The 26,059-nt window shown below is 42.3% G+C and overlaps 1 protein-coding gene across 4 annotated transcripts in view; it reads right to left on the bottom strand.

Moving 5' to 3' along the window:
- Positions 1 to 26,059, bottom strand: part of PARD3 (par-3 family cell polarity regulator) — a 1,241,096-nt gene that overhangs the window by 1,064,569 nt on the left and 150,468 nt on the right. The window lies entirely within an intron of this gene.

Below are 26,059 nucleotides of genomic sequence, written 5' to 3' on the forward strand. Positions count from 1 at the left end.
CATTGGGTTTAGCACCCCCAATAATTTTGAAAAGTTGGCTCCTCTGATGGGCAATGATGCAGAAATGTAACTACAAAGAAAGGAATCAGGGAAAGAAGAGGGGGGCTTAGAGTATTACCACAATGCCAGGCAAAATAGAGAATATATGTTTGCAGAATGACTCATGCTGCTGTGTCGGAAATTGGAAAAGCTACACACTGTTTTAGAATATAATATGATTTGCAAAAGGAATTTATTTGCAAATTGATGGGTTACAATTTTGAAGAAAATTTTCAAAGCCATTTTCGCAGGTAAAGGCATGTTTGAACCACAAAATTGGCACAAACCCTCACACCCACAGCATACACCCCTGTCTACCTTTCTCCAGCCACCTCCTCCTATGGCACTCGCAAACCGATCTACCTTTCTCCAGCCCCTCCCCCCCATGACATAACATATCTCATCCACCTTTCTGAAGCCACTGCCCCACCTTCATGACACACACACAGCCATTTTTCTTTATCCCTACCACTCCACAAAAGGCATAGAACAGAGGATGCGCATTAGGCCATGCCCTCCTCAACCTGTTCTTTTGAACCACATGGGCTTCCATACAGTCATGCGGTTTAAAGGTACAGTCAAGACCAAGATGATAAAGCACAACATTCAGTCATGAACCTTCTCCTCTTGATTTGGAGAGGGGGGAGAGAATGAAGCTGAGTCATTCCATAATATTGGACCTGGTGGGGAATTCCAAGCAAATTCTGCATTGCACTGCTGTGCAGAATTTCCCAGGAGTAAAGACTGTCTCCAATACTTTAATAATAAAGGAAAACACTTCATGAGTACAACTTAGGGAAAAGGAAAAATTATGAAAGCTACAGTGAAGATATTGACACAGCTTTATCTGAAATGCCAATTATTTGATAACAAATGTTTGCCTGCCTACTTGCAATATAAAAGCTTACACTTTGAAATTCAACTGCAGCCCTGAAACTGTAGGTGGCACTACAGCAATACCAATATCAGGACAATAATAATCAAAGACAGCAAATTTAAACAACTCTGCACAGCAAGTATATAACATGAAAATTATCATGCTCTACCATTCAGTATCTGAAAACAGGACAATAAAAAAATTAAGGAGAAACTAAATGAAGAACATAGCAAAATGAAAAACATAGTTGGTCATAATTATTACAGTCGACTCTGCTTAAGTGCATGCCCCTCGGACTGGTTCGCCATGTGCGCTTAAACGGAGTGTGCACTTAATAGGAGTGGAGGGGAGGGGGGAGGGGGGAGGCTGCAGTTAAGCCGGCTCAGTTTCGTTCTTATGCGGTATAGAAAAATTTTAAATAAATAAATAAAATATCCGCCTTGAACCGCAAGGTAATGGCGGAATAGAAATCACTAATGTAATGTAATGTAAAAATATTTAACAAGCTTTGCAGAACAAACCTTACTAACAATATGGAAAATTATAATGTCAAGTCAGATGATTAAATTTGCAGAGGACATAAACTATAAAAACAAGTGTAAACTGTAAAAAAACTGCAGGAAGACCTTAGGAAAATGGAATCCAAATGGCAGATGAGATTTAATGTGGACAAATGCAAAGCAATGCACATTGGGAACTATAACCTAAGTCATAGTTACCAGATGTTAGGGTCCACCTTAGGGGTCAGCAGCCAAGAAAAAGATCTAGGTGACATCCTAGACAATACACTGAAACCTTCTGCCCAATGTGTGGTGGTGGCCCAAAAAGGATGCTAGGTATTAATAGAAAAGAGATAGTCATTAAGAATATTATGATGCTTCTGTATTGCTCCAAGGTGTGACCTCACCTTGAGTTCTGGGTTCAATTCTGGTCATATCTCAAAAAAGACTTAGTGGAATTACGAAAGGTTCAAAGAACCACCACTAACGTGATAGAGGGGATAGAGCGCCTCTATTATGAGGAAACGCTAAAGAGGTTAAGGCTCTTTAGCTTGGAAAAGAGATGGCTATGGGGAGATTTGATTGAGATCTACAAAATCCTGAGTGGTGTAAAACACGCAAAAGTAAATCCATTTTTTGCTCTTTCAAAATGTACAAAGACTAGGGGACACTCAATGAAGTTACATGGTAATACTTTTAAAACAAATGGAAAGAAATATTTTTTCACTCAATCAATAGTTAAACTCTGGAACTCATTGCCAGAGGATATAGCAACAGTAATTAGGGGGTTAAAAAAGCATGGACAAGTTCCTGGAGGAAAAGTCCACAGTCTGCTATTGAGAAAAACATGGAGGAAACCACTGCTTGCCCTGGATTTGGTAGCATGGCATGTTGCCACTATTTGGGTCTCTGCAAGGTACGTGTGACCTGGATTGGTCATTGTTGTAAGCAGATGGCCCATTTGTCTAACACAATATGGCTATTCTTATGACAAGAGTTGATCATCATTCAGGAGCTAATCCTGAGCCATACAGAACAGGCCTGGATGGTATCTCAATCTAAATGGGGATGGGGTAATATTCCAAACAGGTGCCAAACACATAAGCAATTGTTTTTCAATGTTAGGGCCTGCAGAACATATTGGGAATTTACTATTTACGTATCAGTGTTGCCATTAAAAAGCACTGTTACTTACCTGTAACAGGTGTTATCCGAGGACAACAGGCAGATATTCTCACATGTGGGTGACGTCATCCACAGAGCCCGTTACAGACAGTGCAAAAGTGTACTGTCACTTTAAACTTTTTGAACGTTTCGACACTGCCTATACCACACATGCGCTGGTGTCTTCCTGTTCTATGTCGGCTTGCAGGACCATCAGTTGGTCCTGCAAGCCGACAATAAAAAAGCTAAAATGCCAACTAGCGGAGGTGGGAGGGTTGTGAGAATATCTACCTGCTGTACTCTGATAACATCTGTTAAAGGTAAGTAATTGTGCTTTATTCTAGGACAAGCAGGCGGCATATTTTAACATGTGGGACTCCCTAGCTGCTAAGATGGGTTGAAAGGAAGTTGGCATCTAAAGGAGAATAAATTCCGTAGAACTGCTTGGCTGAACCGGCTATCCCTTCTGAAATGAGTCTCCAAACAATAGTGGGATGTGAATGTATGAATTGAGGACCAGGTGGCTGCTTTTCAGAAATATGTGGAAAAGATGTTGGCTTTTCAGGCTGCTAGTTGGGAGAGAAAACTAGGTTCTATAATACAAACATCTGTATCTTATGATCACTATAGAATAAATGTTTAAAATTTACTTATTTAAGCAATTTGGGGAGAATAATGTGGCTGTGATATATGTTTCCATTGTTATTTTGTAATTCTCTGTGAACGTATAGCTCTCTTTATGTTAACTGCATAGAACTAGGAGGTGTTTGCAGTATACAAATGGAGTGTTATGTTATGTCCTCAATAGGAGTGGAATGCAGATGAGCTACTGAAGTTGCCACTGCTTTTACTTTAGGTGCAGTGACACGAACTTTGCATTTATCCGCATAAAATTTCATCTGCCCCTTGGACATCCAGTCTTCCAATTTCCTGAGGTCCGCCTGCAATCTTTCACAGTCTGCGTGCGTTTGAACAACTTTGAACAGTTTAGTGCCATCTGCAAATTTAATCATCTCACTCGCCATTCCAATTTCCAGATCATTTATAAATAAGTTAAATAGCACCGGTCCCAAAACAGAGCCTATGAGCATCAGAGCAATGCTGGAGCATTTAGTGCTCCGGGCCAAAGTAAAAATCTATACTGTGGTTTAGCAAATGGGGGAGGGGGGTAGTTTGTAAAATTGTGTGCGTAAGTTATCGAATATTGTCAGTTAGGCATAGAACAATCTAATAATTAGCTGCTAATTGGTATTAATCGTCACTATTACACATGTAACTGCCCTCAGTTGGAATTCTACAAATAATGCACACAAAACCCATACCATGCAGCTATACTCTCTCGAGGAACGCAGAGAGAGGGGAGACATGATAGACGTTCAAATATGTTTCTGGCCGTATGGAGATAAGAACGTATAAGAACATAAGCAATGCCTCCTCTGGGTCAGACCTGAGGTCCATCGTGCCCAGCAGCCTGCTCACGCGGCAGCCCAACAGGTCCAGAACCTATGCAGTAATCCTCTATACCCCCCTCTATCCCCTTTTCCAGCAGAAAATTTCAAATCCTTTCTTAAACCCCAGTACCTTACTCTGCCCTATTACGTCCTCTGGAAGCGCATTCCAGGTGTCCACCACACGTTGGGTAAAGAAGAACTTCCTAGCATTCGTTTTGAATCTGTCCCCTTTCAACTTTTCTGAATGCCCTCTTGTTCTTTTATTATTCGAAAGTTTGAAGAATCTGTCCCTCTCTACTCTCTCTATGGCCTTCATGATCTTATAAGTCTCTTATCATATGGAAGGAGACATCTTTTTCCTTACAGGACCTACGGCAACAAGAGGGCATCCGCTAAAAATCAGGGGTGGGAGATTTCATGGGGACATTAGGAAGTATTTCTTCACCGAAAGGGTGGTTGATCGTTGGAATGATATTCCACTCCAGGTAGTAGAGGCCAACAACGTGCTCAATTTTAAGAATAAATGGGATAAACATGTGGGTTCACTTCGAGGAAGTGCTTAGGGGGGGTGGGTTATTCAAGTGGGCAGACTTGTTGGGCCGTCGGCCCTTTTCTGCCGTCATACTCTATGTTTCTATGTAAGGAGGATGAGGAGCTGGGGGGGCACGGGCCCAACATTTACATGTGTGGATTATAGAACACTAACAGTCACGTGCAAACATTTACAATAGCCACTATGCTAGCGTAAACACTTGCACTTAACTTGGAAATTAGGCTAGAATTCTATAGCAGTTAGGCACACAGTATGCTGTTATTATAGGATTCGTGCTTAGAATGCATCATCCCAGCACCCAACTTTTGAGAATGACCCCTTATCTGTGCATGTTTTGTATCTCATTACTATGCAAATACCCTAATGCGACTTGCAGTGATACACTAAAAATCACAGTGAAATAGCTGGAGTTATTTCACTGCCCAAGAATACCAATGCTCCTGGGCTGGCAGATCAGAGTCCCCCAGGAACATGGCCTCCATGGTAGAACCCCCCTCCCCCACGTGGGCAAAGGCTACCTTTCAATGGATTAGTGGTCTTTGGGCAGGAGCAAGGCCCAATTGTTCCTGCCCAATTGTTCCTGCCCAATCCGACGCCTTCAGGAAAATAGCACTCCCTAACAATAGTCTTTGGGGAGAAGGGGGAGCAGGAGGCTTTGCCAGTCTGAAAACATCGGGCTGCAACTTTGCAGCTTGATTCTCCTGAGTTGTGGAAACAATGCTGCTCGCAAGGTAGTTTCAAGTTTCAAGTTTATTAGTTTTAATATACCGACCATCAAACAAATATCTGGCCGGTTAACAGTAAAATTTAAAAGATAGGAAGACTAAAAAATTAAAATTAAAATAAATTGGTATATTAAATATATAGTGTGAACATAAATAATATTAACAAGACAAACTTGAGAGTGAGGGTAGATGGGAGAGGAGGGGAAAAGTTACATATTTAAGAAGAAAAAGGAGATAGTGGGGTTGGAATAAAACATACAGGGTGGGGTCGCTTTATTAAAGCAGTTAGTTGCTGGAATGAAAAGGAAAGAAGATGAGTCTAAGCACTAGGAAATGCGTCACAGAATAAGAAAGTTTTTAGGCCTGTCTTAAATTTATCAAAACGTTGTTCATCGCGAATTTGTTGTGGTAGGAGGTTCCATAAGGTTGGAGCAGTTACTGCAAAATTTACTTTTCGTGTATAATAAAAATCTTTTATGGAGGGAATAAAAAGAAGTTTTTGATCAGTTGACCTTAAGATGCGTGGGGAGCATTGGGGGTATGAGAAGTTTATCAAGGAAAGAGGGTTGACGAGAGAGGTAGCTCACAACCTGTGTTATTCTTTTACAACAGATTCAGCAATCTGCATTACTGAGATCCCACAGGTTGCCGAATCTGGTAGTAAATCAAGGGTGTGGTAAGAAATGATCTTTTACCACGCATTGCGCCCCCACCCCCATCCCCAAATACAACTTTATAAAGCCATCTATAAAAACAGTTAAATTACCATGCTTTTCAAATATATTTTATTTTGTTATGTTTTAGCTTGTTACTCTAATGATTGTTGCAGTAATCTGGGTACACTATTCTGATGTTCTTTTTTTTTTCCGTGTTATATGTATCTGTCCTATCATGCAATGACATTCCTTTTCAAATTCCTGTTGAGTTTTAGTGTATTGTGAACTGCTTTGCTGCAGTCTGTAAAAAGCAATCAAGTAAATGATAAACAAACGTGAATTTGTCTCTTGCAGTCACATTCCAAACAAGAGGAAATCAAATCCCAAATGACTCCAGAGGCCCCAGCTTTACAGCGAATATTTGCTATTTGGGGGGGAAGAGGGGAAAGACTGACTGCTGTTTTAAAACTTGCTGTTTATGAGATGCTGACCATACCAGCTTTGTCTGGCTTGGAATCAGCTTGAGTGAGGATCCTCATTCAATTTTATCATCAATAAGGCAAATTTGACTTCTCTGTATAATCTTTGCCATGATCTTCATTATACCTCAGCATTTTACCATTTTCAAATTGTCTTACATTTAAACAGTACTCCCAACACTGCCTGACACAAGGAAAAGGTGATACCAACAAAGTCAGATGTGCAAGTCCCACATCTGCAATGCTTGCAACCGGGGTAACAATCACCTGAAGAGCTACTGCTCACAAACCAATCATCTGTACAAGTCAAGGCCTCGGAAAGATGGAGCAGGATTTATGCTTTTTGTTTATGGAAATCTAGGTCCGACTGCTATATGTGTAAATAACAACGGCGCCTGTCCACAAGCCTAGCATCATCACGCTTTTCAAGACTTTTACTACACTGTAAAATGCATCTTCTACTGCTAAGAACTTGCCTTGGCCACTTCACAAACATTAAAGTAAAAATATATATATATACTGAATTCTTCTGTCCAGAGAAACTTTGGGGATCTTTTCAGCAGTTCTCAAATTCTGAATTTCTAAGAAGCAACACAATTTTAGTTTTTACTTTTCCACAGTATACACCACAACAAGGAATAACAATTAAGAACTCAGATGTCAGCACCTAGGGCATAATACTGTAACGAGCTACCTAGTTTTCAGCAGCAGAAAGGCATGTAGATGGTGAGGGGGTTGGCAGATGTTCTTTTGGTTATAGTTGGTTTTCTCTGAATTCTATCAGATTATTATGGCTGTCTATGTTGAACCTGGAAATGCTAATAAAAATTATTTAAACATACATTTGTCCAACTTATGTCATCTTATGTTATGTTAACTTTATCATCTATGCTTCACAGTCTATAATTATGGAAACACTGAAAGAGCCCTTCAATTTTTCTTTTTTTATTATGATAGTCAAAAATCAATTAAATGAAAGCATTTCCAATAAAACCCCCAATTCTAGTCCATATTACCTTTTCGGTTATTTTATGTTTCCTTTTCGTGCAGTTTCAGTGACACCTAAAGATGAGCAGGGTACAATAACTGCATGAGAATTACAGCACTCATAAGAACATAAGAAGTGCCATCTCCAGATCAGACCTTCGGTCCATCAAGTCCGGCGATCCTCACACGCGGAGGCCCTCCCAGGTGTACACCTGGCATAATTTGTAGTCAGATCCTCCAAAAGGTTAATCAGAGCGATTAAATCAGTTATGGTTCCTTTGATCGCTCTGATTAACCTTTTGGAGGATCTGGTTATTTGGTGGTTAATCTCTTCTCACTCTTTTATAATAATTTGTAGTCACCCATATCCTTCTATGCCTCTCATAAGGAGATGTGCATCTAGTTTGCTTTTAAATCCTAGGACGGTAGATTCTGCAATAACCTTGTCGGGGAGAGCATTCCAGGTGTCCACCACTCTCTGCGTGAAGCAGAACTTCCTGATATTCGTCCTGAACTTGTCCCCCTCAGCTTCATTCCATGTCCTCTTGTCCGTGTCAAATTGGACAATGTAAATAGTTTTTTCTGCTCTATTTTGTTGATTTCTTTCAGTATTTTGAAGGTCTCGATCATATCCCCTCGCAGTCTCCTCTTCTTAAGAGAAAACAATCCCAGTCCCATAAGTCGATCCTCATATTCCAGTTTCTCCATACCCATTACTAGCTTTGTTGCTCGTCTCTGCACCCTCTCCAGTAAGGCTGCAGCAAAACAAAGACAAGAGAAAACCTGCATTCGGATGTACAAGATGCAGGCAAAGTTTATTTGGACAATTTGTTGCGTATTTAGGATTTTCAGCAGCGTAACTTCATTGTTACACAATGCAGAATACAAATCAGGCAAATTTGTTGCGTGTCCATTGAAACCACCTTTTTTGGGACCCCTGATGAAGACGTGTTGATTAAAACATGGACTGTGTCGGGTTCTACAATTTGTTTAAAAAAAAAAAAATAGTGGTCTATTTGTATGCAAAAAATTATTTATTTGTCCAAATAAACTTTGCCTGCATGTTGTACATCTGTCTGAGAATTACAGCAGCCAGTCATGCAGAATATGTTTTTAATGCTTTCAATAGGTATGCCCTGGTTTAAAATAAATACTGGATAAACAATCAGAACTACTGGAATCCGCCTCATCCAGTCACTGCTGTAATAAGGCTACAATTGCCAGTCTGGGCATCACTTCTGCTGTTCCTCTACATATAGCTAGAGCCCAATAAAATAATACTTGAACTGCAACACGTATGAAGCTGAACGCTGGCTTTTACAAAGCCACAGTAGAGGTTTCTATCTGGGGACGGCGAGGTAAATGCTCCAACGCTCATAAAATTCCTATAAGCATCAGAGAATTTACCTTGCATGCCCATGGTAGAAACCTCTACTGAAGCACCCTTCAGGGATTCAAGACAAGGTTGGATAAGTTCCTACTGGAACAGAACATATGCAAGTAAGGCTGCTAGACTCAAATAGGGCACTGGTCTTTGACCTAAGGGCTACCACATGAGTAGACTGCTGGGCATGATGGACCACTGGTCTGACCCAGCAGCAGCAAATCTTATGTTCTCATGTTCTTTGTATAGGAAGCCCCAAGTCTGGTGAGATTATTTCATGCTTCAAAAAAGTTGCCAAAGAAGCAAAAATATAGCATTTTCTCTCCAATACTCTTGGAAAACTGGTTTAAATGCATCTCTACCTTTTTATTATTTTTTTAGATTGCAAAACAAAATCGGACTAAAAAAACAGGTATTAACAACTGTGTTGAAGATGGCATGTACTGAACTATTTTGCAAGATTTAAGTAGCTTCTGTTGGGGAATCCCACTCATTAAATCTCCAACTGGTCTGATTTAGAAAAAAAACATAACTACAATTCAGGTAGAAGGGAACTTGCCCATTTTGTTTCAGTAAGCTCTTTGTGCTCAGTTGAGGAACCTGTCCAAATTCCTCTTTCCTGCCATAAAGGGAGATAGCCACATAATTTTAACAAAAACACACACACAAAAAAAAGACCTTCCACTCTTACTGTCCTTGAACTTCATAATAACTTAATCCAGGCAGCTATGATTTTGTCATTGCCATCACCATCCTCACTGCATCCCATAGTCCTTACGGACCATCCGAGCCAGTGGTGGGAATCATCCTTCTTGTCCTGATCCAGGTGTACTGCAATGGCTGTTTTATAAAAATCTAAGCTGTTTTGAACTTAGCAGCAATTGTATTCATTCAGTAACCATAGAAGTTATTCCCAATATGCAGAACTTACTTTTAAATTTTTTTGTTTTTTTAGAAAATGCTTTATTGAAATTTTAAACATACAGTAGCAATACTTCAAACTATACCCAAAAAATAGAAACCCAAAGCCCCACCACACACACAGAACAGGCTTATAGGACAGTGCTTGATCTTGACTCCTATTCCCAGATAATCTCTAATTTTAATTGATTTTTTTATTAATAGTTTTCAAGCATTATACCCCCAAGACTGAGGTGGCTACTTTAGAAATTCTATTTGCAATTTAGGTGTGCAAATAAATGTAGACAAGCTGATTTAAGGAAGACAGGGTTTTCACTTCATTGCCTGAGGAAAAGTGCTGCGAGTGCAATGTTTGGATAAAATGAGAGAGAGATTTTAGTACATTGCTATAAAATCTTCTTGAATGCCAAACATTTATTTTGACACTTTCCTACATTACTATTAAAAAATTAAAAATTTATATATTATTGGTGATTTATCATAAGCACATTAAGCTTCACTTCTCATTTTCTCTGTTTCACATCAAGGGCACATGCAATACTTTTGCTTTCAGGAACTGACATATACATTTGAAATGCATGCACATGGCAAGAGGGTGTGGTCTGGGTGGAACCCAGGTGGGGCCAAAATATACATTTGTGTTCTCCATTTCAAAAGGGGAATACACATCGATGACCCCTGAAATCATTAATACCATATTGAGGGCTCAAACTAATTTGGGGAATATAGACATGTAAGTTTTTACAATAGTACCAAACACACATTAAGAATTGGCACTTACATGTTCTACCCATGAAAAAGAATTTTCTCAGGTTACTTACGAGCCTATCTCCTTTCACCTTCATCCTATGCCCCCTCGTTCCAGAGATTATCCTCAATGATTATCATATTTCTTCTCTCCTGCCTTTCCTCCAAAGTATACATATTGGAATCTTGAAGTCTGTCCTCTTGGGCTAAGTGTTTCTTCAGAACCATGCAGACTGAAGCTTCAGAAGCAATTTTCGGAGCTGCTCCAAAGGCCAGCTCCCACGTCATGGTCCTGGGGTCGATGGCGGCAACTATAGAGATGATTCCTTGGGCCAGAGCTCACATGAGACCTCTCCAAGGCTCTCTTCTTTCTCATTAGTCCCCTCAGTCAGACTCACTACAACAGCCCCTGTCCTGGCCACCTACAGCAAAGTGCAGCCTGCGATGGTAGCTATGGTCAGCTGCCCTATCCAGGGGTATACCTCTTTACATCTCCTCCTAGGAGATACTAACAACCGATGTCATCCTTTATGGTTGGGGGGGGGGTCACTGAAGGTAACAGGCCTTTCCTGTTTCCAAGCTCAGGGGGGAAAGAGGCTCCTTGGCCTCTCAATCTGATGTTACTAGTTCATTAAAGGGGCTCTTGGTTGTACTCTCCAGTGCATTTCCCTTTCAAGTTTATTAAAAATTTGATATACCACCGTATCAATTTATTTCAAGGTGGTTATACATTTTAAAATAGGGTAAAACAGATAATACAAATAGGCTTTTTGATCAAAATTTTGATAAAATCACAATTTCAAGATTCAAAGCGATGTACAATAAAATATGGGTATGACAGGTAAAATAATTACTAACATAGACAAGGACTAACATGACTGATTAGATACAAAAGGATAAGAGGAGAACTACAATTGTGATAGAAAAGAGACAGTTATAGGGTTTTTTGGTTGTTATTTTTTTGGGGGGTTCCATATCTTTATTCATTTTAAAAACCAACATCAAGTGCAACATATTATCAAACCATGTACAAAATAAACAGCACTTAAATACCATCCAATGATATAATAAATACATATTCACCCACCCACCCTTCCATACAGCATAAAGACAACCAAGAGTAATACAAGTAACCAAAACAAACAAAGATACAATCAAATAATATATTAAAGGCATAACCCCCCACCCCCACCCCACCCATCCTGGATGTGTATAAGCAAAGGGCTAAAACTAATAATCAATCTTTACAAAATTTTGTCAATGGGTCCCAAACCTCCTTGAATTTCTTATAATGTCCCAATTGTATTGCACTCATACTTTCAAATTTATAAGTTTGGCACAAGGATTCTCACCAAAAACTATAGTTTAACCTGTCCCAATTTTTCTAAATAAGCTGCATGGCAACTCCCGTCATGATGAGAAGTAGTCTATTATTATATGAAGTTATTGGACTCTTGGCCCTCAATAAAGTACCAAACAGCACCACATTATACGTCAATTGCAAAGGAATTTCCAGTATTCTATTTATTTGATTCCAAATGGATTGCCAAAATTTAAGTAACAAGGGACAAAAGAAGAGCAGATGATCCAGTGTCCCTATATCGAGTTGACAGTGCCAGCGTCTATTCGATTTTTAACTATCTTAACTTTTGTAATCTAACAGGGGTCCAAAAACTTCTATGCAACAAAAAAAAAAAACAACAAGTTTGTCTCATTGATGCTGATGCTGTACATCTCATCCTCCAAGACCAAATCCACGGCCATTGAGTCAGTTAAAGGTTAACATATACATTTCTCACAGAACTAGACAGTGGGTCCCAACCTTTAGCCAATAAAATGAAGGCAACCAGAAAAGAACTGAATAATAATTCCAACAAAAATCCTCTGTGTGTAGTAGCTCATACAATTGTTCCATAGGGTGCAGAAATCTGTTTTCAAACACAAACCGAATGCTTTTTTTATTCCAACAGTAAGCTCTCTTTATCACCATGGGAAAGTCCAATATATGCAGAAATAGCATACAGAATTATCAGACTTCTTAAGTACTGAATGCCTCCAGCTTTCTAAAGCCAAAATGAACTTTCTGTAGTACTCGTACCTAGCAGTACATAATTATGAAGATAAATAGGAAACTATGGCTGATGGCTCCCTAGTCAACATCTCTCCAGACTTCAGAGACTCTCTTTACTCTTCCTTCTCTGTGCCCAGTCTTTTCCTATTTCCTTTATATTAGAGCAAAGATTAAAAAATTAAATACAAAGTACAGTATATCTGGCTCCAAATGTTTGCCGAGTGACAGAAAACAAGCACAGCTACTAGGTCTGTCTTTTTGCTGACTTTCAACAAGATTTCCTTTCCTAAAACTGGCAGTTGACTGCAGAAGACTTGCAGCAGCTTATTTTAAAGAATATGTGCCCGTGCAAACCTTCAGGCATATGTTTAGATTTAATAAATGTACTCCTCTCGGGAACTCTTTAGAAACTCTTTAGACTCTCTGACATGTTGTAAAAATTTGTATAATAGAAGAAATACACACAGCTATGATGATCTCATAATCTCACTCCATTCAGAAAGCCAAACTAAAATTATCATCTGAACTTATCCTTTAGATCAGTGGTCTCAAACTCGTGGCCCGCCAGGTGCTATTTTGAGGCCCTCAGTATGTTTATCATAATCACAAAAGTAAAATAAAACAGTTTCTTGATCATGTCTCTTTAGGTATAAATTACAATATTATTATTAAGACAGCCAAAAGGAAAGATTTATAAACAATAAAGAGTTTTTACCTCATGCAAAATTGTCATTTCTTTAAAAAGACATTAACTATTTTTTTTCTGAGGCCCTCCAAGTACCTACAAATCCAAAACGTGGCCCTGCAAAGGGTTTGAGTTTGAGACCACTGCTTTAGATGTAGAAATTCAGAATGTTCTTCTAAATGTTCTTCAACATTTTTACACCTATGGACCGGCAGGAATAAAAGATTTATTTTGCGGACCAGTGGTTGAAAAACACTGGTGTAGACTCAAATGCCACTACCATAGGAAATGAGAATGTATAACTTTTCCTATTAGGAGGCTACAAATAATTTTTTTCCAAACATGCCACAAATGGCGTAAAATTCAGCAGAGTTTGAGTAAAATCTAAGTACTGGTTGATCACAAGAAAATTAAATGTTGTTTTGATCAGATGTCGATCATTTCGGATTAGAAAAAAAGTACAAGTTTTCTACTTTTTTGGGACCTTTTTGCATTAGTCTTTCATTACTAAAATAGTAGTCCTAAGACTAAACGAAGGCTTGACAAACCTCAAAAAGAATCGTCAAGAATGTTTTTCCCTATCATTCCCACTCGAGTACTAAATACTTCAGGAGAACATAGTCCCTTGCTGTTTGCTAACTGCCAATCAGTACTGCTGCTAGACCGGTCCGTTCACCGGTCCAAGGAGTCTCTAGTCTCCAGCCCACACAATCGGGTCCCCGCCTTCCTGAGAAGTGCAATTGAGTAACAAAGACCCGCTTCTCCTCTTCAGCCTACCTGAAAGCTTGGGAAGTCACAACTCACGCTCTCTATCATACTGTTCCAGTTCCGTGCCACATGTTGCAGCAGCAGGACCTTCATTCCTTTTCGCCAGGTCCAAGAGCAAGGAGATCTTTTGCTCCTTCCACAGACAGCCCGAGGAAGACCGGGAAAACAGCGCAAGCCAGAGCGGTGGTAACTTTCTGTGCACACACAGCAGCTGCCTTCGAACAGAGCAGTCAGCAGACTCACCACATGTACACCTCTGGCTCTCCAGTAGCCTTTGACCCAAAATTACCCATCAGCCACCGCGCCAAGATCACATGAACTCCCCGTTAGCAGCCCCGGTGCTGCCTGGAAATGTTAGCAGGCAAACTGCACTGATGTTTTTGCTTAAGTAGTCCGCGAAGCGTTTATGGTAAGCCGCCTTTTTTTCCTCAGTGCTTGTAGGGGACACTGATCCTTCGCGGACCAGCAGGAATTTTTTTGCAGACCGGCACTGGTCCATGGACCGGCAGTTGAAGAACACTGTGCTAGAATACAGAACTACAGCCTCTTTGAATTTAAAAAAAAACAACCTTTGAAATTACTTCAAAATTAGACAATGTTCTCCTTTATTCAGGGTTCTCATTCTTTTTCTGGTGAAAAAGTAATTATTTAGTGGGGGGGGTTTTACTATAAAAAAAAAAAGAAAGAAAAGAGTCAAAAAATAAGCCGCGTGAGTAGGAAGGCAGCAAAAACTATCAACAGCCATTGATGGAGCAACTTCTTAGCTCCGCGGAAACCAAGAAACTCGCCCTATGTCAGGTGGGAAGGCACTCGCACATGTGCGGTTTGGGCTATCGGTAACTTTCTAAAGACTTAAAGTAGCGATGCACTTTTAAAGTGGTCTGTACCGGGGCTCCATCTGCAACGTCACCCATTAGTGAGAATATGCTGCCTGCTTGTCCTGGGATACAACTGTATTTGTTTCAGATACCATGAGGAAGCTTCAAGCAAGTTCTGATATTTTATTAAATGCACTGGAAATCAAACAAGATACCTTCATATAAGATGCACACCTTCACTTAATCTTGTTTATTACTGAATGTTAATGAAACAAAACGTAACAATGATTACACCTGTAATAGATGTTTTCAATAGACTGCAGGAATAAAGCACACATCATGTTTTCTTCTCCAGATTAACATGGCTACTACACTAGAGAATGACACGGGGACCGTTTACTGCAGTAAACCATGGCCACTGCGGTAAATCCACAGGAATGGAGACATTTGCAACTGGTTTACCGCAGGAATGGGGACAAGACCTTTCACTGCCCCGAGGAATGGGGACAAGACCTTTTACCACCCCATGGGAGCAGTGAAAAGTCTTGCTCCTGTGGTAAAAAATTGCACTGATGTCAGACTCGGCCTCTCCTCCCCAGTTCCTCTTGCGCTTATTTTACCTTCAGGAGCCAGCCATGCCACAATGAAGGCAGAAGGAACTCAAAACCAAAGCCTGAGACCAATGTGATTTGAAGAATAAAATTACCAGACAGAAGGTAGAAAAAAAAATTTAGTTTATATTTTGTGATTAGAATATTTCAATTTTGAAATATGTATCCTGCTAGAGCTGGTATTAGACATAACTGGGGACTACAAAGCCCAGGCTGTGCTTCTTTAGCTTCCAGCTGGCTTAGGGCTCTTTCTCTGACCGGGGGCAGTTGTCCTCCCCTAACACTATTCCTGCCATGTGTGACTGAAGTATTCTGTTAGCTTGATTTTTCTATGTAGCATTCAGTAGTAATTTGGTTTGTTCAGTTTTCACAATAGTGGAGGGAATATTTGTGAAAGGGCGGCGAGACAGGAGTTTTGTTGATCCTTGCTCTGTATTATTTGTGTTTATGTTCAAATATATTTTATTGAGCACAATAAGAAAACCAAGCAAATACACAAGATGAAGCGCAAACAAGCTCAAATTTTTGTTAGACAAAACCCCTCTCCCACACCACTCCCCCCCTTCATATGACCACCCCTCCCCCCAAACAAATCCCCCCATACCTCCCCCCCAGGTCCTCCTTCCAAGTACAACATTAATATAAGCAGTGATATAATACAAAATGATACAGACCTACCAATTGTAACATAGTGATACAGATAAACATGGAATCAACAGTTAAGCAAACGGCTGCGAGCCAAGGGAGTCATGGTAGTCCAAAAGGGTTCCCAAGTGCATTGAAAGACGCACCCTGGGAGAGAGGAAAAGTCCGTTACATCTCTCTGTTCCCACATCAGGAGGGTAATCATCCGACATCGCCAAATGGAGTAATCCGGTGCATCCCCCTCAAGCCATTTCAGCAAGATACATTTCAAGGCAATAAAGACAGTCCACTTAAGGAAGACTGCAGCCCCCCTTCGACGAGGGTAATAGTGAGGAACAGCTCCAAATAAGAACAAAGGGGAGCAGTTGAATGGTAATGTTCCAAATGTGCTCTACAAAATGAAAAATGGCATTCCAAAAATATTGGATATTAGGACAAGTCCAGAACATATGTCCCAAGCCTGCTTCAGGGGCCTGGCATCTAAGACAGGCAGCTGTCTCACGGAACCCAGAAAGATGAGCCCTTTTGGGAGAAATGTACAAACGAAAGACCAACTTGCAGCGTTGCTCCCAAAAGGTGGTATATTTGCAAAGGGCAGGCAACCTACGGACAGCCTGCAAAAGTATATCATCAGGTAACGCTACAACAAGGTCTCGAGCCCAAGCATCACGCAATTTAGAATAATCAAACAAGGGGGACTCATCCTTCAAATGGCGATGATGGAATTTGAGGGGAACAGGAAGTTGGGAACCAATGGTAAAAGCTGTAGACAGCATCTCTTAACAAGAAGCCTTCAAAGAATTAGAAGGTAAAGAAGAAATGTAATGTTGAATTTGCATATAAGCAAAATAATCAGTGTGGGGGAGATCAGATTTTTCCTGCTGCTGTGCAAAAGACTTAATTTTCCCATCATCATCAACCATCTGAAACACATAATGAATGAGCAAAACTCGGCCCATCCACCCTGGGGAGAAAGGAGCTATTAAAGCGGATAGGCAGAAAAGCACAGTTACTTACCGTAACAGGTGTTATCCAGGGACAGCAGGCAGATATTCTTGACTGATGGGTGACGGCACCGACGGAGCCCCGGTACGGACAATTTTAGAGTGATTGCACTCTAAGAACTTTTTAGAAAGTTCTAGCTCGGCCGCACCGCGCACGCGCGAGTGCCTTCCCGCCCGACAGAGGCGCGCGGTCCCTCAGTTAGTATAAGCCAGCTAAGAAGCCAACCCGGGGAGGTGGGTGGGACGCAAGAATATCTGCCTGCTGTCCCTGGATAACACCTGTTACGGTAAGTAACTGTGCTTTATCCCAGGACAAGCAGGCAGCTATTCTTGACTGATGGGTGACCTCTAAGCTAACAAAAAGAGGGATGGAGGGAAGGTTGGCCATTAAGAAAACAAATTTTGTAATACAGATTGGCCGAAGTGACCATCCCTTCTGGAGAATGCATCCAGACAATAATGAGATGTAAAAGTGTGAACTGAGGACCAAGTAGCAGCTTTGCAGATTTCCTCAATAGGAGTGGAACGGAGGAAAGCTACAGATGCTGCCATTGCTCTGACTCGATGGGCCGTGACAGAACCTTCCAGTGTCAGTCCGGTCTGAGCATAACAGAAAGAAATGCACGCTGCTAGCCAATTAGACAACGTGCGTTTAGAAACAGGACGTCCCAATTTGTTCGGATCAAAGGACAGAAAAAGTTGGGGAACTGATCTGTGGGGTTTCGTACGCTGCAGATAGTAAGCAAGAGCCCTTTTACAATCCAAAGTATGCAGAGCTTGTTCCCCAGAATGAGAATGAGGTTTTGGAAAAAAAACCGGTAGGACAATGGATTGGTTGAGATGAAATTCCGAGACAACCTTGGGGAGAAACTTTGGATGTGTACGCAGAACCACCTTGTCATGATGAAAGACCGTAAAAGGTGGATCTGCAACCAGTGCATGAAGCTCACTGACTCTCCTGGCAGAGGTAAGAGCAATAAGGAAAAGTACCTTCCAAGTGAGAAATTTGAAAGGAGAAGTAGCTAAAGGTTCAAATGGAGGCTTCATTAAAGCTGAAAGAACCACATTGAGATCCCAGATAACCGGAGGGGCTTTAAGAGGTGGTTTCACATTGAAAAGCCCACGCATGAACCTGGATACCAGGGGATGAGCTGAAAGAAGTTTTCCATGGACTGGCTCATGAAAAGCTGCAATGGCACTGAGGTGGACCCTGATGGAAGAGGACTTCAGGCCAGAATCAGACAAAGAAAGAAGATAATCCAACAACGTCTCCACCGCTAGGGAAGTGGGATCAAGATGATGAAGAAGACACCAGGAAGAAAACCTCGTCCACTTTTGATGGTAACATTGTAGAGTGGCTGGTTTCCTGGAGGCATCCAGAATGGAACGAACGGGCTGAGATAAAAGAGTATCAGTCGAGTTCAGCCCGAGAGATACCAAGCCATCAGGTGTAGAGACTGGAGGTTGGGATGCAGAAGGGTTCCCTGCTGTTGCGTAAGCAGCGAAGGAAACAGAGGAAGAAGAAAAGGTTCCCTGGAACTGAGTTGAAGTAGAAGGGAGAACCAATGTTGCCTGGGCCACCTCGGAGCAATCAGAATCATGGTGGCTCGTTCCCTCTTGAGCTTGAACAAGGTTCTCAACATGAGAGGCAGAGGAGGGAAGGCGTACAGGAACAGATTCGACCAGTCGAGGAGAAAAGCATCTGCTGTTAGACGGTGTGGAGAGTAAAGTCTGGAGCAGAATAGGGGCAGCTGATGATTGTGAGGAGCTGCAAAGAGGTCTATCTGAGGAGTGCCCCATTGAGTGAAGATAGAGTGCAGAGTTACGGGATCGAGTGTCCACTCGTGAGGTTGGAGAATTCTGCTTAGTTTGTCTGCTAAGGAATTCTGTTTCCCTTGAATGTATATAGCTTTCAGGAAGAGATGATGATCTATGGCCCAAGTCCAGATCTTCTGGGCTTCCTGGCATAAAAGGCGAGAGCCTGTCCCACCCTGTTTGTTGATGTAGTACATCGCAACCTGATTGTCTGTGCACAACAGAAGGACCTGAGGAAAGAGAAGGTGTTGGAAGGCCTTGAGGGCGTAAAACATCGCTCTGAGTTCCAGGAAATTGATTTGATGTTTCCTCTCCTGGGCTGACCAAAGACCTTGAGTCTGGAACTCGTTCAAGTGAGCTCCCCATGCATACAGGGAGGCGTCGGTGGTGATGACTAGTTGATGAGGAGGCTGATGGAACAGAAGACCTCTGGATAGATTTGAGGATACCAACCACCATTGCAGAGACTGACGAAGAGATGATGTCACAGATATGTGTCGTGAGCAAGGGTCCGACACTTGGGACCACTGAGTCGCAAGGGTCCATTGAGGAGTGCGCAGGTGAAGACGGGCATGAGGTGTGACATGAACTGTGGATGCCATGTGTCCCAAGAGCACCATCATTTGCCTTGCTGAGATGGACGGCAGAGGAAGTACCTGGTGACATAGAGACTGAAGGGTCTGAAGACGATTGGATGGCAGGAAAGCTCTCATGAGGAGTGTATCCAGGATCGCTCCAATGAATTGAAGTCTCTGAGTGGGAATGATATGGGATTTGGGTAGATTGATCTCGAATCCCAGAAGTTGTAGAAACTGGATGGTTTGGTTGGTGGCCAGAAGGACCGCTTGGGCAGAAGTGTCTTTGATCAACCAATCGTCCAGGTAAGGAAATACATGCAGGTGGTGAGAGCGTAGAAAAGCCGCCACCACAATGAGACATTTGGTGAATACCCTTGGAGATGAGGCAAGACCGAAGGGCAGCACCTTGTACTGGTAATGACAATGATTGATCATGAATCGGAGATATGGTCTTGAGGTTACATTGATCGGTATGTGAGTGTAAGCCTCTTTGAGATCGAGGGAGCATAGCCAGTCGTTTTGATTTAGAAGGGGATAAAGGATGGCTAAAGAAAGCATCTTGAATTTTTCTTTTACCAGATGAATGTTGAGATCGCGAAGATCCAGGATGGGTCTGAGATCTCCTGTCTTTTTGGGAACTAGAAAGTAGCGGGAGTAGAATCCCTGCCCCTTTTGATCTAGAGGAACCTCCTCTATAGCGTTCAGAAGGAGGAGGGATTGGACCTCCTGAATAAGGAGGGCTGATTGAGGACTGTTCAAAGCAGACTCTTTTGGCAGGCTTTGAGGTGGGAGAGTCTGAAAGTTGAGAGAGTAGCCGTGGCGGATGATGTTGAGGACCCATTGGTCCGAAGTGATTACTTCCCACCGGCTGAGGAACAGAGAAAGTCGACCTCCTATTGGTTGAGGCAGGAGAGCAGGAATAGGGATACTGGCTATACTGCGGAGAATGAAGTCAAAAGGGCTGTGACTTTTGCTGAGGAGGTTGTTTTACAGCTTGTTGCTGTTGCTGTTGTCTGGGAGGCTGACGTTGCTGTTGTCTCTGACGCCTAGGTTGTTGAGCAGTGGTAGGCAATGGACGGGCTGTGAAACGGCGTTGATAGGCCGATTGCTGCCTGTATGGTCTTGGCGGAGGAGGCTTCTTTTTATTTTTGAGCAGGGTATCCCAGCGCGTCTCATGAGCAGAGAGCTTTTGTGTGGTTGAGTCCATGGAATCCCCAAAGAGCTCATCCCCTAGACATGGGGCATTGGCTAACCGATCTTGATGGTTAACATCAAGCTCGGATACCCGAAGCCAGGCCAAACGACGCATAGCTACTGACATTGCTGTCGCTCTGGATGTAAGTTCAAAAGTGTCATATATGGATCTCACCATAAACTTACGCAATTGGAGAAGAGACGACAAGCATGTGTGAAAAGCGGAATGCTTTCGTGAAGGAAGATATTTCTCGAAAGAAGCCATGGTGGTAAGGAGATGCTTTAAATAAAAAGAAAAATGAAAAGCATAATTACTAGCCCTATTAGCTAACATAGCATTTTGGTAGAGCCTCTTACCAAATTTATCCATGGCCCTTCCTTCTCTGCCAGGAGGGACAGATGCATACACACTGGCTCCTGAAGTCTTTTTAAGGGTGGATTCGACAAATAAGGATTCATGTGGTAGTTGAGGTTTGTCGAACCCAGGAATGGGAATTACCTTATATAGAGAATCCAGTTTACGTGGGGCCCCTGGGACAGTTAAAGGAGTCTCTAAATTCTTATAGAAAGTTTCCCTTAGGATGTCATGAAGGGGAAGTTTCAAAAATTCCTTTGGAGGCTGATCAAAATCAAGGGCATCCAAAAAAGCTTTAGACTTTTTGGATTCAGCCTCCAAAGGAATGGACAAGGACTCACACATCTCTTTCAAAAAACTAGAGAAAGAGGAAGTGGCCTGTTTGGAGGATGGGTCAGGGACAGCCGAATCCTCCTCCTCTGAGGAACATTCTCCTTCAGAAAGAAAGGGTTCCTCTGAGTCTCCCCACAGATCAGGGTCCCTTACATGGGAAGAATGGTCCCGAGACTCAGGTGTCGACGTTTGCATGTGTCGGGTTTTGCGTATCGACTTACCCGACCTCATCGATACCGTGTCCGGAGAAGTTATCGGACGCACCGGTGCCGAAGTCTGCACCGATTGATGGTGAGCTCTCGGCTCCGGTGCAAGGACTGGCATCGATACCGATGAGGTTAGGTGAAGCGGTACCGAAACAGTGGAAGCGGTTAAAACGGGTTCCACAATCGGTACCGATACAGGTTGTTCAACAACCGGTACCGATGGCTCGGTGCGAACTGGCACCGGAAGGTTCGGTGTCATGATAGCAGGAAGGAGTCGTTCTAATTGTTCCTTCAGCTGCACCTGAAGGATGGCCGTAATGCGGTCATCGAGGGATGGCACCGGTACCGCTTTTTTCTTCTGCGGTACCTGCGGTGCCGCTCGACGCCCCGGAGATGAGGAGTCCGATGTCGAGGGACTCACCTCTATAGGGGCGGAGCGCTTCCGCTGGCGTCGAACCGGCGGCAGGATTGGGCTCACTGCACTCGAGGCCGGAAGACGTTCCAGCGGGGAAGGCTTCTTAGCCGGCTTACCTGACTGTTGGGATGCCGGTGTGGAATCACGCGCCGTCGAAGACGAGGGTGCCGACTGAATCGGTGCCGAAGCCGGAGTCGAAGGAACGGGGTCGGACATCTCGGCACCGAACAACAATCGCTGTTGAATTAAGCGATTTTTTAAAGTTTGTTTTTTCAAAGTAGCACAGCGGGTGCAAGAGGAGGCCTGATGCTCAGGACCCAAACACTGTAAACACCAGTTGTGTGGGTCCGTGAGAGATATAGGCCTAGCACACCGCTGGCACTTTTTAAAACCCGGTTGAGGGGGCATGAAAGGAAAAACGGCTTCCGCCAAATCGAAGGCCGAGGCTTCGATGGTGGCAGAAGGCCCCGCCGGGGAAAACCGAATTTGAAGAAAAAATTGAAAGAATTTTTTTTTTTTTTTTTTTAAACAAAATAAAAGAAAGAAAAAAGGCAAATTAGCCAAACGTTTACGCGAGCGGGAAGGCAAGTATGAAAAAATTTTCAACAGCCGTTGAAAACGCGTCTTCTTAGCTCCGCGGAAACTAAGAAACTGAGGGACCGCGCGCCTCTGTCGGGCGGGAAGGCACTCGCGCGTGCGCGGTGCGGCCGAGCTAGAACTTTCTAAAAAGTTCTTAGAGTGCAATCACTCTAAAATTGTCCGTACCGGGGCTCCGTCGGTGCCGTCACCCATCAGTCAAGAATAGCTGCCTGCTTGTCCTGGGATAAAGGTGTTATAGAAGCAGAAATAGCATGATATTTGCATACCCAGTGCCAAACCCTCCGCAAGGGGCGGTGTAGTTATTATTTGTGTTTATAAAATGGCAATTGTACAGAATATTGTCTCTTTTTGTACTTTAATAAAATAAGTTCAGTATAAAATCATAACTATTCGAGGCTTGTGCGGATGGGATCTAACAATTTGCAGGGTGCGGACAGGGACCGAGCTTGCGGGGTGGGGACGGGGACCGAGCTCACAGGGATGGGGCAGGGATGAGCTCAAGGGGACAGGGTGGGAACGGTGATAAATTTTTTCCCCATGTCATTCTCTATACCAGTGTTTTTCAACCTTTTTACACCCGTGGACCGGCAGAAATAAAAAGAATTATTTTGTGGACTGGCAAACTACTAGGACTAAAATTTAAAAATCCCCGTTTCTGCCCCATCTCCGCGAGATCGGTCACCTCAGTAACTATAGAAAAATAGACAAATAAAGTGCAAAATATAGACAGCAGCTATAAATTCTCAAAACTGGCACGTTTTGATCACTAAATTGAAAATAAAATCTTTTTTCCTACCTTTGCTGTCTGGTGATTTCATGAGTCTCTGGTTGGGTTTCCTACTGTCTGTGTATCCTTTCTTTCTTTCTGCACTCAGGCCCAAGAATTATCCCTTTCTATTTCCTCCCTCTTTCCTTCCTATGTCCTTAGTGCCCCCGGTGCCTCCTTCCCAAGTCCTTGCCCCTTCCTGTCTTCAGTGCCCCCACTGCCTCCTTCCCATGTCCTTAGTGCCCCCAGTGCTTCCTTCCCATGTCTTTAGTGCCCCCAGTGCCTTCCTATCTCTTTAGTGCCCCCAGTGCCTCCTTCCTATGTCCCTCTCACTGCCTTCCATACTTTGTCCCACCCCCACCCCCGAAGCCAGCCTGCCTGCCTGTCTACCTCTCTCCCTCCCTCCCTGGCCAAAGCCAGCCTGCTTGCCTGCCTACCTCCTTCCCTCCCTGTCGTGCAAAAAAAAAAAAAAAGCCTCCCTTCTTCCTTTCCCCGGGTCAGCTGCTATCTTACCGCCCTGCTGCTGCTAAAGCCGACAGGAAGTCTTCTTTCCGACGTCTATTCTGACATCGGATAAGATGTTCTGGGCCAGCCAGGCAACGATTGGCTGGCCCAGAACGTCCTCTCCCTGACGTCAGAATTGACGTCGGAAAGAAGACTTCCTGTCGGCTATAGCAGCATCAGCAGGGTGGTAAGATATCATCGGATCGAGGGAAAGGAAGGAGGGAGGCTTTTTTTTTTGGCACAGCAGGTGGGGACAGGAAGTGATCGCCTGTCCCGTTGTCCCGAAGCTGTGTGTGGGGACAACGGGACAAGAGGTCTGAAAACGGGACCAGAGCTGGCAGAAATTTCCTGTGGGCCGGCGGTTGAAGAACAGTGCTCTATACTACACCTCTCAAAGGTGTAGCTACATTTGAAGCTAGACAATGAAACCAGATTTGTTACTAGCTTAGAATTTTTATTTTTAATGAGGGGTAATCCCACACTTACAGAATATTTAAAAACTTACTAAATAAGCTTTTGAGAACAAAAGGTTTAAAATTGGTGGTCGTAATTATTTATTTATATCTATTCTGCCTTTATCTTTATATAAAGTAAGATAGTAAGAAGCCTGTTTAGGAAGTGTAATAAATGTTTTTTGTATGCTTTATGAATATTCATTTTACACTAAGAAAAGACAAAGTGTATGTAATAAGAGCAGCCGTATTGTATTATGAAGCAATTCCCTTTAGGAGTAATTTGGAGAATGTCTCCTAATGCAAAGGGGTGGGAAGAAGAGACAAATTTATCCCATGCACAGTAGTACTGCTGGCAGCAAATATAATGAGGAGCACAGGTAGCAGATGGGTGATATAATAACAAAAACAGAGGGGCTTCAGCTCCCTCTTCACCTATATTCTCCAGAAAGAGAAAAATAACTACCTTACGGAACAAAAATTATATTTAAAAAAAAAAAAAAAAGAAAATGTATGAAAGATTTCCTAATAGCATATAGCTCAGGAAGGGAAAGGTCAATCCATCACAACAGAGAATCTTCAATCATCATCAATCTTCAACCTAACTTCAGGTTTACAGCCAAAAAGCATTTTAAGCTCTGGGATCCCTACTTGAGTACTTTAATGATACATGTTCGATCTTTTTGTTAAATAATTTGGAAGTATAATTATGATATTTTTAGAAAGGGAGGAGTTTAGGGGTTATGGATTAAATGAACAAGAGTGGAATGAGGGAGGGGTTGAGTCTAAATAAAGGGATTAAAGAATGACATTTTAGTTACCCACTTTTGTAAACATTGTATTCTATGTTAAATAGTATTGTTGTTGCAAGAGTCAATAAAGATATTTAGGCACAAAATCGATCTGCTACAGTTATAGTGTCATTTAGGGCCTGATTCATCAAGGTCTTTGTGCACACAAATGGAAAACAAAAAAAAGGCATAGTTTGTCATGAGGTCTTCCACAAGCGCAGACTAGGTGCAAATCCTAGATTAAAAAAATTCAAGGAGAGAAAGCACACACAAAAAAAGAAATAAATTACTGAACAGGTTCAACTAAAAGAAATTACATCCTTGCAGTCATATATTTTGAATCAGGTGACAACAGGTAGGTGAGTAATAACAGAGTTGATACAACAGCAAGATCTTAACTGTGATTTGTGTTAAACATCTCGCTGCCTCACTGAATATTTCAGAGGAAAGCTGATCACTTTGGTAATGTATTCTCAGAGCTATGAATATTTTATAAATTCTATTTGTCCTTCATGCACCAAATTACCTTCTCTCTTTTCATGAGCCATATTTCAGCCGCTAGGCAATATATCTTATCCCTGTTTACTCCCAGAAAATGGAAAGCACAGGAAGTTTGCTCCAGGTTTTGCTGATGCACTGACTAATGGAACCATGAACCAGAAATTAAGATATATGGCAATGGGGAGTGAAGGAGCACATTCTCTATGCCCCCACTACCACTCAGTCCTGAGACACAGGAGGGGGGAGGTAGTGGAGTATGCTTTATAAATATACCTGGCTTATAAGGAAAATTTATGTTCTTACCTGTTAATTTTCTTAACTTTAGACGCAGCAGATGAATCCAGAGACCAATGGGATAGCACACATCTACCAGCAGGCGGAGATAGAGAAACTGATTAACAGGTGGTCCTATTGGCTGGCACTCCTCCTGTATCTTCAGTATAGCTCCTTGCCCAAGCATACGT

This window comes from Geotrypetes seraphini, chromosome 2 (assembly GCF_902459505.1).
Source record: "Geotrypetes seraphini chromosome 2, aGeoSer1.1, whole genome shotgun sequence".
NCBI lineage: Eukaryota > Metazoa > Chordata > Amphibia > Gymnophiona > Dermophiidae > Geotrypetes > Geotrypetes seraphini.